Source organism: Nyctereutes procyonoides, unplaced genomic scaffold (assembly GCF_905146905.1).
Source record: "Nyctereutes procyonoides isolate TBG_1078 unplaced genomic scaffold, NYPRO_anot_genome, whole genome shotgun sequence".
NCBI classification, from domain to species: Eukaryota; Metazoa; Chordata; class Mammalia; order Carnivora; family Canidae; genus Nyctereutes; species Nyctereutes procyonoides.
The window spans coordinates 21260910-21279188 of record NW_026575040.1 but is presented as its reverse complement, the minus strand read 5'-3'; the positions used below and the strand labels follow the sequence as shown (position 1 = coordinate 21279188).

Sequence of the window (18279 nt, the reverse complement as noted above, 5' to 3'; positions counted from 1 at the left end):
GGGTGAGAAACACCGAGTTAAGTAAATTTTTTCAAAGAACACAACTAATTTAAAGCTGTAGAAGCTCCAAGGCGTTACAGAGTTTGGAAAGCCATACTCGACAACTATGAAATAAGCCTCCTGATGATGCAGCCATAATGAGCGCCACTCACCATTGTACAAATTCACATAAGTACTTGGAAATTCCCAAGTTGTTTCATTTTCAAGGGAAAATATTTAGAAGTAATATATTTTTAGGTAAAAATAGCAAAGGGTGACCTATTCCAACAATGTGAGCTTTGGGATCACCTCCCAAACCCACAGAAGCTCTTAAATCACCAGGGGGTAAAATATTTGCAAGGCTGTAAATTACAGCTGGAAAAGGATAAGTATGTCTTTTCATTATTTGATCCTTAGTCCCTAGCACACTGCTGGCCACATACGTGACATTTAAGAACTATTCCTTAAGTGACTACAAAATTGGAGCAAGATTAAAATGGAGCAAGATTTCATGGAAACTAGAAGAAACTTTAAGAATGTGGAGCTCAACTCTTATTTTGCCAATGAGAAAGCAGAGGAAAGGTGGTGTGATGTTCCTAGACTCAGAAAGTCTTCTTTCTCTGGTAGAATTTATAGTCTGGGAGAACTAATCATCCCGGCATCCCTCTTTGTGTGCTACCAGATGGATGGAAATAATAAAGTTTCTGAGTATAGGTTCATCATTAGGTTATATTTAGCAACCACCATCTCCATTAATTCAGTTTAAAATAGTTATTGTGAAGAAAAGAGGCAAGAAAATTGAATAGACTCAGATAAATCTTGGTCTTTTTCTTCCCTTAATGGCTGTCAAATATTCTTTGAGTCTCAGTTTTCTCATCTACAAAATGGGGAAAACAATTACCTTGAGGAACTGGTATGAAGATAAGTGATTCTATGCAGAATAGGTGATTTCTGTACAGAAAATACCTACCATAATTACTTGCTCATAATTGGCACTCAGCAAATGTTTATTGAATGAATCAATGAGACTATGAATCACTATAATTTTACATAATGGGCAGAGAATGTGACTGCTACTTTCTAGCAATAGCTTTCTCAATGTGAGATTTCCATCCCTACTTTTACAGTACTGTCACTACAATTTTTTTTCCCCTCAATGCTGTGGTTATATACTAGAACATTTGGCCCCGAAAATGTATAATTGTTATTATTCTAAACTCTATGATTATCTTAAAATTAATGATTATAGGTCAGATTAGAGTTGCTGGATTCAGCAAATAAAAATACAAGATGTCTAATTAAATCTGAATTTTAGGTAAACAACAAATACTTTTTTTTAGTATAAGTAATGTCTCAGGCAATATTTTGATCATGTTTATATAAAAAATACTTTCATTGCATGGAACAGGCTTATAAAAATGGTTTATTGTTTATCTGAAATTCAAATTTAACTGGATATCCTGAAGGCATCCTAGGCCAGTAGCAATACTAGGCTATGCTCACAAGGGAGCCTCGAAGATCACAGTCGCTGTTCTCCTCCCTTCCACCGATGAAACTATAAAGGCCCAGGAGAGCTCCTTACTGAGCGTACTTCAAAGAGAGCATCTGAGTGAAAACCAGAACCAGGTTTTCCACAAACCCAAACAGAATTCTCCCCCTGTACACCATGACAAAGACAGCACAGACTTCCCTTCCAGAAAGTATTAGTAATCTGCTAAGTAAAAGTCTTTGTAATCGGCTAAGCAAAAATCATTTTTATTTTGGTAGTTGTTTGAAAATTTTAAATAAATAAATAAATAAATAAATAAATAAATAAATAAATAGTCAAGCAAAACAACAATAAAAACTCTTGTGCATTTAAGCTCCAACACAGCCTCCACTGCCTTTGAGAGTTGGGCTAACACACTCCCAATCCTTTCTCCATAAACACAATCTCTAGCAAGTATAAGAAAAGACAGCACACCATTACATCCCCCATCCTCCTCACCTTCATCTTCTCCCCTATAACAATTTGTTTTTATTTCTCAGACTTGTCTGGGGCTAGCAAAATAATGAGTATGATGCAAATGTGGTTTTGTGGCTGGTGTCTACTGGATACTGGAATTGTTTACCTTGTCGTAAATAACTTCAGGGACACACCCATACACTAAGTTAGCCTCACCAGCCTCAAAGACACAAATTTCTTGACTGAGGACAGCCAACCAAAAAATACAAATGGTAAAGTCCTCAGTTGCCATGCATGAATTCTTAAAATAACTTAACCAAAGTAAATTCATGTGAGGAAAATAGAAAAAGGTATAGCAATTAACAATATAAGTTTTGGCATAAAACAAGATCTGGGTTTGAATCTCAGTTCTATGACTTACACAATTATATGACCTCTCAGAATCCCACCTCCAAAGTGGAGGGGAATCCCAACTACTTTCTTTAAAACTCAGTACATGGGTACTGAGGGATCCAAATAAATTATTGCATGATTCTTTCCTTCATTTTGAGGGAGTTTTTAGCATTTAGGTTAAAATGCTTGGAATATTAAAATTCATCAGATTGTACACTTGAAATGGGTGCAGTTTATTGTATGCAAATTTTTACCTGAATAAAATTGGAAAAAAAAATAGATTGGAGATCAGAGTAAAGTAGTTTGGCCAACATCATACAGTTAGCTAGTAAGTGACAATAAACGAGGGAGTCAATAGGGTTGATCTTAAGAAGGAGCAAGAAGTAGTAGACTGGAGAGAAAATATCTGGCTGTCAGGATAGGTCACAGCAATTTTAACCCCCAGGAATATGAAACAAGCAGCCTCAAGAGTCCACAGGAACCTACGGGGCTAGTCTCAGCAAAGGCCCTGTCTGCCAAAACCTGTCTGTTTGCAGATGCTCCCGAAGCAAAAGGTCTTATTTTATCAACAGATTGTAATCAGATCACTCCTTAGAAAAGGTTAAAAAAAATGTTTCTACTAAGTCAAAGACTGCCCTAGGCATATTTAAACAACACATAAAATTCTACTTGGTTTACCCAGTGGAGCTTGACTATTTCAGAATTAACCCCTAACCAACATCAAAGCCAAGTTCCTCCAAAAAATGTTATTACTGAGTAATTAACTGCTACTTAGGAAACTCTAGAAAGTTATGTGTCCTAGGTAGGGAATGCCTTAGCAGGTAAAGTCAATAGTAAAATTACCCAGGAACCAAGGAATAAACTAAGCAAATAATGCAAAATCTCTGAATTCCAAACACCCATGAGCTAGAACATGTGTAAAACAACCAGACAAGGATTCACATTCCTATCACTATACAGACGGAGTTTCCATCATAGCTTACAGCTCTCCCAGCCTTGTGGGTCAAAGGTTTTCACAAAATATTACCTTCCAACTTCACCTCCTTGCTCATTAAACCGTAGTGAAACAGAGCTAACACAGCCAATTTAATGCCAAGAGTGTTCCATTTACAGTCATTGCCAAAGAGATGAGCAATTAAGCTAGTAAAAGAAACATAAGAAGGACAACTCATTTCTTCCTTGGTGGCTCCTTCACTTTTATTTATTGTCAATCAGCAACAACTTCATGGAATTCCAATCCTCTTGTCTAATTCTTAGTTTTAGGCTATAAGAAGTAGATTTTTTCCCCTTTAGTTTATTCTATATTTAACTCTCTGAATATATATAGTCAAACTTTTTTTTTAACTTTTGAGTATCTAACATAAACAAACAAACAAAAAAACACTGTACTAGCCCATCCTTAAATAAATTCAACAAATATTTATTGAGAACCAAAGATTCAAGTGATGGCTTGGGCTGCAGAGAACACAAAGAATAGGAAAACATAGTCCTGACCTCAAAGTATTTACCACTGAGTCATCCTATGATTAATTTTAACTAAATATTCCTGTTGTTAGATAGAATAATTTGCAAGTGTATGAATTCTGAAAACCTATTTCCAATCCTAAATCTGTTTTTTTTTTCTTTTTGTGTGAAGCTGCTTGGCTAATATTTCTTTTTTTTATTATTTTTTATATTTTTATTTATTTTTATTTATTTATGATAGAGAGAGAGAGAGAGAGAGAGAGAGAGAGAGAGAGAGAGAGAGAGAGAGGCAGAGACACAGGCAGAGGGAGAAGCAGGCTCCATGCACCGGGAGCCTGACATGGGATTCGATCCTGCCAGGATCGCGCCCTGGGCCAAAGGCAGGCGCCAAACCGCTGCGCCACCCAGGGATCCCCGCTAATATTTCTTTTAATTCACTTCACTTTTAGTATCAAACTGACTTATTTAAGAATAAATCAAGTGATTTAAGAATCCCCTTTAAAATGATTTTTTATCATTAATATCCATAAAATCAAGGAACTTGATGTGCTGGTTAGATTTTTTTCCCCAAATGCAAATTAAAATAAAAACTTGTCTGAACATAAATGTTTGCCATGTACTACCTAAAATCATATTGGAAAATATGTCTCCTAACCATTACCATCCTGTAGTTTTTTTTTTTTCTCTTCTACTCCTTCAAAACCTCACCCCAACCCAGGCAACTGTTTATACCCCAACTACTCAGGGCTTGATCTTTTCTTCCAATTAACCAAGAAAATCAAGGCACTTAAACATGAGCTTCTTCTCATCATGTTAACATCTTGCATCTTTTCCTTAGTTTAGCTTTACTTTTCTAAGATACTCAAACTAATCTCCTATAATAACACTTGTATCCCTTTGCCAAACTTTTTTTAAAAATTTATTTATTTATTTATGATAGACGCAGAGAGAGAGAGAGAGAGAGGCAGAGACACAGGAGGAGGGAGAAGCAGGCTCCATGCCAGGAGCCCGACGTGGGACTCGATCCCGGGACCCCAGGACCACGTCCTGGGCCAAAGGCAGGTGCTAAACCTCTGAGCCACCCAGGGATCCCCCACTTTGCCAAATTTTATCTTCTGTCACCGCAGTTACTCCTTTCATTAACCCTTGTTTTGTATATTCTCAACTGGTTTCCTCTTTTCTTGGCCTCTTTGCCTTTACTTAATATACATTTTTTTAACAGATATTTATTGTCTGCTATGTGTGAGAGCCTATGTAAGATTCTAGGGATATAGACAAGAAAGAAAAAGTCACATACCTCAAGATGCTCAATGGTGTCTAAGAACACAGGTATGCTTGGTAACACCAATGGCATAATGAGTGTTATGCAAGGTAAATGGTAAGTGTGTTTGTGGAGGAAATATAAGTGGAACTTGAAATGAAACATGGGAAGCATTTCTCCAGGGAGATAACACCTGAGTTCAAGTCCTAAATCTTATACACTTGCTGTTTTTGTGACCTGGGTAAGTTCTTAGTTACTTTAAACTTTCCTCATCCATGAAATGGGCATAATATCTACCTTATTTGGTTGTAATAAAACTAAGGATACAGCATGTACCCGGTGTTGAGGCCATGGAATTTGCCTGGATTGGAATGCCAACCCTACTACTGTATGTCCTTAGGTAGGTTACTTTACAACTGTGTATTGGATTCCTAATCAGTAAAATATAAATATGTAATAATATCAATCTAATAAGGATAATCCATGGAAATCATTACATTCCATTGTAAGCATTCAATAGATGTTAGCCGCTATTATTAAAAGGCTTTTTCCAACCTCAAAATCTGCACATAAATCGTGCTAAGTACACAGGAGAATGAAAAGCAAAATCTTTGTCATTTATAATCCTTCATTTTATTATTCATAATTTACAGTAAATTCTATCTAGTAAGTGAATTAAGCAGGAAAAATGAAGGTAAAACTTCAAAGCTACTAAATTGTCAAAGTAGAACAAAATCTACCATCTTTCCATCTATTATGGGTTGAATTGAGCCCACCTCAAAATTTGTTTAAATCCTAACTCCCAATACTGCAGAATGTGACCTTATTTGGAAACAGAGTCATTGCAGATATAATTAATTAAGTGGGGATGCCTGGGTGGCTCAGCGTTTGTGCATCAGCCTTCAGCTCAGGGTGTGATCTGGGGCCCAGGATTGAGTCCTGCATTGGGCTCCTTGCAGGGAGCCTGCTTCTCCCTCTGCCTATGTCTCTGTCTCACTCTCTTGTTTCTCATGAATAAATAAATAAAATCTTTGAAAATAACAAAATAGAAAATAATTAAGTAAAGAGATGAGGTCATAATGGAATATGGTGGGGCCCTGACCCAATAAGACTGGCATCCTCATAACACTAGGACCTTTGGTGACAGATGCACACAGGGAGAGAGGTGTGAAGGTGAGTGCAGAAGTGAGGTGATACTTCTACAAGCTAAAGAATGGCAAAGATTGCCAGCAAATCACCACCAGCTAGTGCGGAGGTCTTCTCATTTTTGTCGATTTTCTGTCACACTCACCATTTATATTATTAGGAAAAGGAGGCCTGGTGAATCTAAATCCCTCGGCTAGGATTACATCACTGGATCTGTCTGACTATAGGCCCATCTCATTTCTCACAGGGTGTGAGAGTGAGCTTACACACAAAGGCACCACTACCTACTGATGGTTTACAGTTTATGGCTTCTGTTTACAGACAAACCAGTCCTATTTTTTTTTTAAACAAAACAAAAACAACTTAGGTTCAACCACAGGAGTGGTTATGGGGCCGAATCATTCTTTAATATGAAGGTAAATACGTGAGTAGATTTTCTCTGCTTTATCTGCAAAACCTATTCATTACAAGTGTGGGAGTACATGCACGGGCAAGCATATTTTCTAAGCATGAAGACCTGATACAAAAATACAAAAACAAACAAAATATAAGCCCCTTGTAACCCTAGTGTCCTGGAAAATAACTCTTAGTACACAATGAGATTTCTGTACTGCAATGATTTCAATGCAGAATATGTCACAAGAGGTAGCTGAGGAAGACAAGCAAGGGCTAGACTGGACCTACATGCAGCTATGGCACTTTCCAACATATCCTGGCCTTCGGGGATTCCTCTTGTTGTCTCTGCTCTGTGGGGTTTTCTGACCAAAGAAGTCACTATCCAGTAGCATCAAGAAATTCTGTCCCTAGGCCATAAATAAATGCCCAACTCCTATAGTTCATGGGTGTATGAGAGCCCAAGAGGCCTGGAATCGATCCAACCCATTTTAACTAGCAAGAAACTACCTAGTAATACCTTGTTTGTATTTCTTGGAGGAGGGACACCAGAAACACTTATTTCATTCTACACAATAATTCACCACAATCAGAGGGAGCACAGCAAGGGCAACACCATCTCCCAGCTGCTGATTACATCAAAGGCTTGCAGCACAAATTCAATTTTATGATGTTAATCTCAGCCTGCCACTCAGAAATTTTCTCTGAGGGATATGATTTTTCTCTGGATTTCATTTTAAGAATGATTTTTTTTTCATCCACAATCAATAAAGATATGTTTTCATCAAAAGACTGTATCTTGGTAGAATTCAATTGGCTATTTCAATCCCTTTTGGTGACACAATATTAATTAAAATAGTTTATGTTGCACTTCAACTGGAAAAAGAGGCAGTGAAAATAGCAGCTACTCAGAACATATGTTCTATATACATCAACATAGAGGGCAGAAAATAATTTTCTCTTTCTCCAGGCGACAGACATTAGGTATTCAAGAGAGTTTCTCTGACTTGGTTTATCTCTGCGATTTCACTGAAAAAAAAAAATTGAAGCTCTTCCTGTTTACATTTTTTTGTTCAAAAGGAAATCAAAATGCACATGAAAATGTTGCTTCAAATGCTCACCTTTCATTACCTCAAGAAGTGGAGAAATGAGTGTCTGTGTACCCTTGTGGCATGATGGGTTATTAGGAATCACAGTCACTATTTCTCCTAACTAAAAACAAATACATAAATAAAAATACAAATAAATAGAATTCTATTAATTTTATTTTCAATTTCTAATAATGATCACAACTGAGTACACTGTAGTTTTCAAAGACAAACATATAGACTTAGCATTGAGATTTTCACATTTAAAAAAAGAGGACAAAATTATGAAATGTGTTATAGAAAATAAATGAATTGTTTTGACAGTAGTTTTGCAAGCGGCAGTTAATTCAGTTAACAAATATTTGTGAAGCACCTACTAGTCACTACTTGAGACCAAGAGGGAAGGCCTTACTTCTGGCTTATCATGTGGACAGACCACGGAACCTCCATCACCACAAAGTGAGACGGGCTGAGGTCTGGTGTTTACTGGGTATATGGAGTGCATGGAGGAGGCTAAAGTTAATCCTGCCTGGGGAAGGAATCCAGGAAGGCTTCTCAAAAGGAAGTTCAATTACTGAAATATTCAGCTAGTAATTTACATTCATAGTTTAAAAAATGTTTTAAAAGGTAGCTTAGTATCTAATTAGCTGTCTATAAACCAAATCTTCTCACCTTCATACTCTTGAAATCACCAATCCAGTGTACTTCTTAATGTAAGACGGTGGTACTAAAGAAAGTAGGTATATTGATACCCCAAGGAATCTACAGATTTCATAGGACTTTGGGTAGATCTTACCTAACAGTCCATTTCTTCAAAGAAAGATTATTTTTTTTCTGTGATGCTCTTAATCTGGATGTCATATCCAAAGAGAGAAAAGCAACAAATTAAGAAACAGAGTGGAAACTTACAGAAACCCAAGTTCTTATTTAATGAATTAAAAAGAAAACAACAAAAAGATAAGCTGATTTGGTTAAAAGCAGGGAGTGGACTAGAGTTTGGATTTGTTTAGACATTTGAACAATAATGATAAGGCCTAGATAGATTACACTGTTCACTAAAGAGTGTACATAAATGTGTATCAATGTTGGAAAAACATTGGTCAAAAAAAGAAAAAGCATCCATTGGCATAAGAGGCACCATGGGATTTATTAAAATATAGATTCCTGGGCCTTTGGAATGAATGTAATACATCAGGATCTCAAAGGTATAGAGTCCAGAAATTCACATTTTAACTAGCCTTCCAACATGTTCTTTTTATACCTGGGGCTAAGAATATTGATTCAAACACAGCATTCCACATGCACAGCACAGATAATGAAATATTGAAATTAATTTTTGAAATTAAAGTAATTTTGCTAAATGAATGACCAAAAATAATTCCCTCAAAAAGTTCTTACTCAGGGTCTAATCTGTGTGGCCCAGTGAGAATGCTAATACCTAGCCTGATGTAGGCCTTCTATAGCAAACAGGCCTGGCCTGTTCCTGACAACTATTTTTCCCTATAATGATTGAAACTGAAAGTAGTTAAATTCTTTTGTTGTCTTTTGTTGTCTAAATGGCTTGTGAAAATTTTCCCTGCTTTGTATGGCTTTGCAATGAAACAGCCTGAGGTCTTTCCTTTGAAATCCATGTTAGGAAAGGGTCTAAATGGGTTCACTCTAGATATTCAATTGTTCAGCAAATTTGTACAATGTTTGCAAGAGGGATAACTCATGCATGATCAAGTTGGATTTTGAGGCAAAGTCTACCAAATTTGAAAGGATTTTTAAAGCTAACAATACTAAAGAAAAGTCACAAGAGGGTAAAACCCTATAATTATTCTCAAAATGTTCAGTTTGCATTTTGGTACTCTTAAATAATCAATTTTCAATATCCCCTCACCAGATAAATTTTTGCTAAGATTCATTTCAATCACTTAGGTGGAAACAATGAGACTCAAGGAGGGCCTAATAGTGGTCTGAGATCCTATCCAGTAAATGTAGGACTGCTAATCTTTGCCAGCAAAAAATTCTCAATGAAGGCAGAACTTCTTGTACAGAGGCTGATCCTAAAACTAGGCTAACAACACAGCCTTGCTTGTGATGAAGGAAAGCCTGCAGTGGTTGGGGAATTGGGGTAGTTAGTGGTAGTGGGAAGTACATAGAACTTCATACTTTAATCATTAATCTGAACAGTAAGAGCAGTTACAACATTTTTTGGTCTGCATTTTAGAATATGTGTGAAAGTCATAAATCCCATCTACTCTCAAGACTATTAGAGTAGTGTTTCATCTTCTGTACTCATGAGAAGGAGATGGTAGACAAAACCGTAGTGATTAACTGATCATCACCCATACCTCAACAGCCTCGTGTACTATATGTAACTAAGTCTTGGCCAACAAAGTTGTAAAGTAGGCACTCTGTAGAAGAGACTTGAAGAGTGAATCAGTGCCCAATAGTGTAAAATTATATATGATTTTCATTTTACATTGGAGCAAACTAATGCTCAGAGAGGCAAAATAAACCATTTTTCTCTAGCCAGGAAAGGATCGGGCAACATGGGAACAGTGTGCCATGATTTGTGTTTGTCATGCTTTCTCTGCCGTACTTTCAAACAGATTTGACCTTTGGCCCAGAAAGCTCTTTCTCAGCATTTCTACCCAGCAAACTTGTACAAATCTGGAATCTTCCAAAGTGGAGCTAAATTTTAACTCCTTTGAGCATCCTCTGGCTGATATTTAGCACCCCTCTTCCTCCAACATTCCCTTTTCTACCTTTATCAGACCAGTTATTACTCTGCTTTACTTAATTGCTGTGTCTGTTACATAAACTATATTATGAATCCTTGGAAGGCAGAAACCTCTTTCTTTTCCCTACACATTCTGCTTGACACGAAGTTTTACATACAACAAGAAGTCAAAAAATGTTGAAGTCAAGGAATGAATGTATCAGTTATGAATGACTGTGATAAGGCTTCAAGAGTTGTTCTTCTTTTCCCCTTCCCCCCCCCCCCCAGACAAGTCGGTGTGTAAATGATCATCTTGAGTGTAAGTTACTCTGTGGTTTGGACAAAGAGCAAAAGGCAGATATACAAAATATCCTTGGCTATTGATGTTCATTCTGATTTCTATTAGAGCAGCCTAAAATCAAATCCGTTTTTTGGGCCCTCACAACTCACCCCTGACTCAGGAAATATAGTCAATTAATCATGAAGTTGACTGGTTCAGTTGATTACAACTCCCTCACCCTATACTTCCTTACTTGTTAAAAATTCCTGAGTAGGACTTTATATATTTTTCCAAGTTAAATTTCATCTCCTTAAAAGAAAAAGAGGAGGGGAAGTCAGTGTTGAAAAAAAGTTCCCATCATTTATTGACTTTTAAATTGTAGATACTTTGCAACTTCTCTGAAATGCATCACTTCATTTGCTCTTCATAATGACCCCAGGCCTTATCATTATTTTTATTCTAAACATTAAGAAAATGAGGGTTGGAGAACAGAAGAAGCTTGCTCAAGATCAGGGCTAGGAAATATAGACAGATTCCTCAATCTCCAAAACTTGTGCCCTTAACCACTACACCACACTGCTTAAGTGGGGCAAAGGCGATGCCCAGCATGTTAGGAAATTTTCTGGAAATGTGAGCAAACTCTAGAGGAGATACTCCTCTAGAACTGTGATATCTTGCTCTAGGAAAGAAGATTTGTCTTTTACAGAAGAGTTCAGAGACCTGAATGTCCTTTAAGGCCAAAGATGATCTTATTTAAATTAAGAGGTGGCTGTGACCCCAGAGTTAATTTGGGGGGTCTGGCAGGACTTCAGAGATGATCTGGTACTAGAACTCAGGGAACATATTCTTTTATTCCTGATCCCCGTCTCATCATTTTCCTGCCTCCAATTTAGTTCTAGAACAGAACTGAATCTAAAAATCTTATCAACTGGAAAATTACAACTATACATTCAGAACAGGGTTCCAGACATGTCCTTTATAATGCACTGATGGAATTACTAATAAGAGATGCCACATATTGTGAGTAACGTTAAATAACAGAAAGAAGTGAGCTGTCAAGCCACGAAGAGAGCTGAATGCAGCAATCTCAAAACCTTGAAATATTTGTAAATTAGTATTATTTTCAAGGTTCCACGAAATTATTTCATAACCTAAATACACTCCTATTTCAGTCAGCCTCTATAAACTGGAACTTGAGATTTCTAAAGTATTCACACCATTGGGTAGAGATTGTTTAACGTAAGATTCTACATTACAGGGAGAGGCTTAGCAGCTGAGTTTTATTGATAAAACAATTACAATTAAACAATATCTTGCCCAAAAGGAGGTAAAAATACTAGAACTCAACACAGAGTCCCAATTTTTTTTGTGGTTTGAAAAAATAATTATAATCACTTTACTAGATCACTTCAGGGACCGTTCCTTTTTTCCTCCAGCCCTTTGTATTCTTTACAGAAAACACTTGGTGCATTTTAATACTGAAGGATCTAGAGGGCAAAGGAACATGAAGTCACAAGACCAAACTAACCACAAGTACTTGCATGGCAAAGGTGGTTGCTTTCTTCTTCCCTGGTCTGTAACTGGTAAGAATTAAGGAGAGTAGAGAGTTAGTGAGTACATTGTGTTTTGGGGGAGACAGGGTGGCACGGTGGGGAAGCTGGGAACTGTAGGTAGGTATGGGGAGGAGGAAAGGATGAAAGGAGGAAAAGTTTCTAACCTCTTCTTCAGGTAAAAATATTCCTAACAGGTGCCCTTATCTCCAAAAGATGACCTTGAACTCGTTTAGAATAAAACTTGCCAAGGGAAGGAAGAAAAAGTCCACCCTGCTGTACAACAGTGTTCTGTTTGCATTTACTTAACTGTTTAGAAACGCACACAAAAATGCTATAAATGAATGAGGAGGGCGGAATGAGGAAGCATTCCTCCCCAAAGGGAGCATGCCTACCACTTCGACTTTTACAGAGTTTTGTCAGTGCAGACTTCTCCCCTGCCCCTTGTCCAACTTTACAAGTGTTTTGCCACTTGTGCCCGTCGCTTATTACAGGCTCAGCCATAGGTGCCTGGCAAGGAAGTTTCTTCCAGGTGCCCCACTCCCCACAGCCTCCAAGCGGTCATTCCGGCTCTGGCCCGCGTCCACCGGCTCTTTTTCCCAGATACTGGACTTACGTACCAAAAAAAAAAAAAAAAAAAAAAAAAAATTGATCCAACCAACTCCTGTACCATAGGAGTCCGGCTTCCGAGTCCCAAGAAACTCTCTCAGTAGTTAATTGTGGGCTCCTACAGGTCTGTGGGAGCAGCCTCCTCCCAGGACCACCTGTAGGGATACTGAAGCCTTCACCAACCTCCTCGCTTACACACACACACACACACACACACACACCCGAAAGGACCAACTGAACCGATGCGTGGCTTCAGTCATTACTTATGCGCCGCCATCTGGATAAAAGTCTGAACAGAGAATTTTCCACGTGCAAGAACTCGGGAGCAAAAGAAGAGGTTTTAGCAACCAACTGCTACGCGCGCTCACCTTTCTTCCCAGCCCCTCGGTATCCAGACTCAGGCCGCGCGGACTCACGGCGGGAAGCCAACGGCGGCACAAGCCCAAACCAGTCAAGAGACCCACCGCCTAGGACAGCGGAGCCTGAGCCGAGCCCAGGGGACGCCCAACCTCCCCGAGCCGCCGGGTGAAGAAGCAACAGGTGTCCGGGCAGCCTGCGCGGGTAACCTTGCGGCCGCCAGAGGGACAGCCCCGCTTCCGGCCGACCACGCCCCCGGCCCGGCCACGCCCCCGGCCCGGCCACGCCCCCGGGCGCTCCGGCTCCCGCCGGCCGCGGCTGCCCCGCCGGCGCAGCGCTCCCTCCCGCCTGCTCGTGCCGCCGCCCTTCCCCGCCTCGCTGGTGGCGGCGGCTGGAACTGGCCCGCCCGCAGCCTCCGACGTGCCCTGTACTTCCAGGGCTGGAGGGAGTTCGCTTGAAGTGAGGAGGAAAAAAAATAGATAAATCAAGGTAGGTCACGGGGCAGGCCCGGCTCAGGGCCGGGAGCCGCTAGATCTTTGAGGAGGGGTGAGAGGAAGTCCCCTCAAGACCACATTCTCCCAGCAGGGGAGAGTAGAACAGTCTAGAAAATGGGTGGAAAATTCAGTGTTTCATTGAAAAACAGAAGTCACACGTGAAACCAGCGCTCTAACCTGCAGTGAATGGACCAAGTACCACAACTGACTGGATTTTGTTTTTGTTTTTGTTTTTTTTTTTTTTTAAATAACATTTTATCTATTTATTCATGAAAGACACAGAAAGAGAACAGAGAAGCAGGGAACTTGGTGTGAGATTGTATCCCAGGACCCCGGGATCACTATCTGAGCTGAAGGCAGATGCTCAACCCCTGAGCTACCCAGGCTTTTCCTTTTAATTAATTTTGCAAAATACTGTTCACCAGTAACATGATTTTCTCTTCTTTGTTACTCTCAATCAAAGCCAAACAGAGCCCACTGACTGGGTGTTTTAAACGAAAGGGACGATTTGTGTTTTCTGAGGATTCTCAGTCATTTGATTTTACTTATGAAAATCCTGTGGGCAACCAAGTCTTGAATTCTAAGGCTCCAGGAAGCAGGCGGGGAAAGATTCTAACCACACTTTCTTTTCACTGATACTTGGCTTCCCAAGAACTAAGGCTGTTGGGTCAGGCCTCCATGAGACCGCAAGTTGTAGGTCTCCCTTGAGGGCAAGCTTCAGATATCCTGGAGCTTCCTGTGTGAAGCCCCTTTGACTAGGATGGTTCTCTCCCCTCCATCATCCTCTGCATCTGGTTAGTTCCCATTCATGGTTCATCCAGAATGTCACTTCCTGCATGCTGGTTAGGAGTTCCTGCTCTGCCTTCCCAAGACGCCTCACTTCCTCTGTCTTAACACTTGTTACAACTAACTGCAGTTGTTTGTTGCATTGGCCTCTCCTGCTTCATTGAAAGTCAATAAAGGTGGGGACAGGTGGGAACAGGAAAGGTGGTATAGTAAATATAAGTATATAATAAGTCAGACAAAGACAAATCCTGGATGCTTTCACTTACATGTGGAATCTAAAAAACAAACGAACAAACAAAACAAACAGACTCATAGATATGGGACACTGTTGGTTACCAGAGCAAGGAGGGATTAAGTGTTGAATGAAATAGATGAAGGAAATTTAGAGGTACAAACTTCCAGTTATGAAATAAATAAGTCATGGGTGTGTCATGTGCAGCGTAGAGAATATAGTCAATGATATTGTAATAACTGGTAGCACCCTGGGCCGAAGGCAGGTGCTAGGTATAGTTGGTGATCAGACTGGCGGGGATCATTTTGTGATGTTTTTTTTTTTTTTTAAGATTTTATTTATTTATTCATGAGAGGCAGAGAGAGAGAAGCAGGCTCCATGCAGGGAGCCTGACATGGGACTCCATCCTGGGTCTCCAGGATCACGCCCTGGGCTGAAGTGGGTGCTAAACCGCTGAGCCACCTGGACTGCCCTGTAATGTATTAAACTATCAAATCACTATGATAGTTTAATACACAAATCACTATGATACACCAGAAACTATTAAGATACTAGTATGGCCATTGTACCTTTATTACTTTGTTAAGTTAAAAAATTTTTTTAAAGTTGTTTAAAATAAATAAATATTGGCTGATGACATGCATGTAACAGTTGAATGTTAAGATGCCCTCAGACCCCAGTTCTTCAGTGAACTTCTCTCACCTATCCTTACCTTTTAAATCTACACGATTTTTCTTCAGGGTTAATAACCCCATCCCTATCCCTAGCCACAAGTTGTCATTTTATCTCTTGAACAGAGCCTTCTCTATCAGTCTTAGGGGTGCAGGTGTGGTTCCTTATCAGCTCTTCTTTAACTAGCTCAGTGAACTTAAAGGCCGTTGACCATGCTAAGTCTCAAATTAGGGCCCTTGATAGTTTTAGGACCGATGAAAAGGGGGGGGGGAACCTTTAAAGTTGAAGAAAGTTTTGGTAATATATAATACTAATTTATTGGTCTTTATGCCAATGCAGTAAATGACACTGTTGAACTTTCCAAAGCCTGTAATCCTGGAAAACAGTAAAAGTACCCTTTCCACTTCTTTGTTTTCCAGAAAATGGGAAATGGTTTACTGAAAAGAATCTTCTTTCCCGAATGACTTGTAAGACTTACCTTACCGTTAAGACTTACCTTATTTATCTGTGACAGAGCTGGACACAGATCCTCCACATTCCCATTCTTTGCAGTTTAAGTGATTTGCTGAACTGTTTGTGCTCACTAACCAATCTGGACAAACTATCTACTATCTTGACTTGATCAAGCTTTGGTTAGGCTTCTCTTTTTCTCCCAGGCCCTAAACTTTGACCTACTCTCAGCCTGAACCAGCATAAAACCCTGCTTAACTGAAAATACACTGACCTCTGGATAAAACTTTCTCTTTTTCACTGCAAGATCATGCCACTCCGGCTCATCCCACTTCCACTTCCTCACTTTGTTTTTTCAAGCATTATGTATCCCTCCCTAGAACAGAAAGGACATTTTTTCACCTAACTTTTTTTTCTAAAGATTTTATTTGTTTATTCCCAAGAGACAGAGAGGCAGAGATGCAGGCAGAGAGTGAAGCAGGCTCAGGCCAGATGTGGGACTCAATCCTGGCACTCCAGGATCACACCCTGGGCCGAAGGCAGGTGCTAAACCCCTGAGCCACCCAGGCGTCCCATTTTTCACCTAACTTTTGAAAGGCTTGCCAATTTAGGGATTAAATCACTCTCCCTGGGGTGCCTTGGTGGCTCAGTCGGTTCAGCATCTGCCTTTGGCTCAGGTCAAGATCCTGGGGTCCTGAGATTAAGCCCAGCATCCAGTTCCCTGATCAGTGGGCTGCTTCTCCCTCTGTACCTACCCCTACGGCTCTATTTGAGATAGATCTCAAATAAATAAAATCTTAAAAAGTTACTAAAATAAAAAATAAAGCATTCTCCCTATTGCAGTTTGTCCCTTGTAAAATCGTTTTGGATAAAGTCTCTCCAAATTTTTATTTGATCTTGCAAAATATAATTTTAATATTGTTTATGGAAAAGGGGATCCTGAAAGTTAAAAGTGCCCTTCCTCAGGTGTGTGTCTGTAAAATGGAAAAGTTGGATTAGATAGACCAAGATCATTTTTTGGCTCCAAAACTAATGAATTCAGAAGCAGAATGCCCCCCCACCCCCCAAAAAAGAAAAATGTAAGACCATATAGAATCAGCAGGAAGAGTAAGCTGGGAGCTGGGAGCCAAACTGAAGGCTTCAAGTATTTTCTTTGGCTGGCCTGGTATTATTGCTGTTTGCTTGTTTGTTTTTAATTGAATTTGAAGTCTGATCCTCACCACTCCCTATAGTCTTCACATTTTTATTATCCGTTTGGCCACCAAAAACATTTACATTTGAGTCCCTAGAATATTTCTGTGCCCTCACAAAAATGAGAATTACAAAATTCCCTTTCCTCTTACCACATCAATAAGGATAGCCAGGCACTGATGTCTGTTAATCTTTATACTGTACAATTCAAGTGTTTGAATTAAAGGACAAATATTTCATTTACAGTTGAAATGTGTTTCTTTGGTGATAAGATGCTATCCAATGCAACACTCTCTCCTTTTCTAAGCACTGAAAGGTTTCTACCAGATAAAATAAATTCCCTGGTGGGTGTGTGATAATTTAACTTCAAATCAGAATAGATTCTCTGACATATTGTAATATGAATATGAACAGAGAGAATATATAAAGAAATTGGTTTGGCTAATTGCGTGAAATAATCAAAAATATCTTGTGATGGCTTTAACGCATGTCTGAAACTTCTGATACTTCTTCCTTTTGATGAATCCTAATTACTCTCCCCTTGAGTTTTGGCTGTATTTAGTGACTGGCTTCTAACAAAAAACAATGTGATAGGAATGGTGGAGAGTAAATATCAAATGTACATCATAAAATGACATAATCTTCACCTTATTCTCACTGTCCCTTGAATCACAGAAGCCATCTGACATGTTGTTAGGGTATTTAAGCAACTCTATAGAAGGTCTATGTGATTAGGACTGAAGTCTGCGAATAGCCTGAAGAGCTGAAGCCATTTTTAGAGTTGGCATTTTTATTATTTTTTATTTTTTAAAAGATTTTATTTAATCTGAGAGACACACAGAGAGAGGCAGAGACATAGTTAGAGGGAGAAGCAGGTTCCCTGCAGGGAGCCTGTTGTAGGACTCCATCCCAGGACCCTGGGATCATGACCTGAGCCAAAGGCAGACACCACTGAGCCACCCAGGTACCCCTAGAGTTGGCATTTTTAGATCAGGCATTTTTAGAGTTGTGTTTTTGTTTGTTTTGGTTTTTGCATTATAATGTCTTATACATCTTTCCAAACCCTTTTGATAGCCTCAACTATGTGTACATTTATCTTTCGTTTTAACTATCCAGTACTTGCCTGTTTCCTATGTTTTGGAGAATCCCACGCTTCTTATAAGGCAGAGCCTATGTCTCTTTGAAAGAGCTATGAAACAGTGCCATTGCATACTGTTTGGTTTTCCATTATACATAGGCATGGACACATGCTTTTGGCTGGGCCAGTCAGATTCAGAGGCCC

The 18279-nt window shown here is 39.3% G+C and overlaps 1 protein-coding gene across 1 annotated transcript in view; it reads right to left on the bottom strand.

The window, feature by feature from the left end:
• WDR72 (WD repeat domain 72) overlaps window positions 1-13342 on the bottom strand; it is a 220854-nt gene extending 207512 nt beyond the window's left edge. The window contains exon 1 of the mRNA XM_055319623.1: window positions 13184-13342. The gene's annotated coding sequence lies outside the window, so the exon portion shown is untranslated. The remainder of the gene's footprint in view (window positions 1-13183) is intronic.
• Between the last annotated feature and the right edge of the window lie 4937 nt (window positions 13343-18279).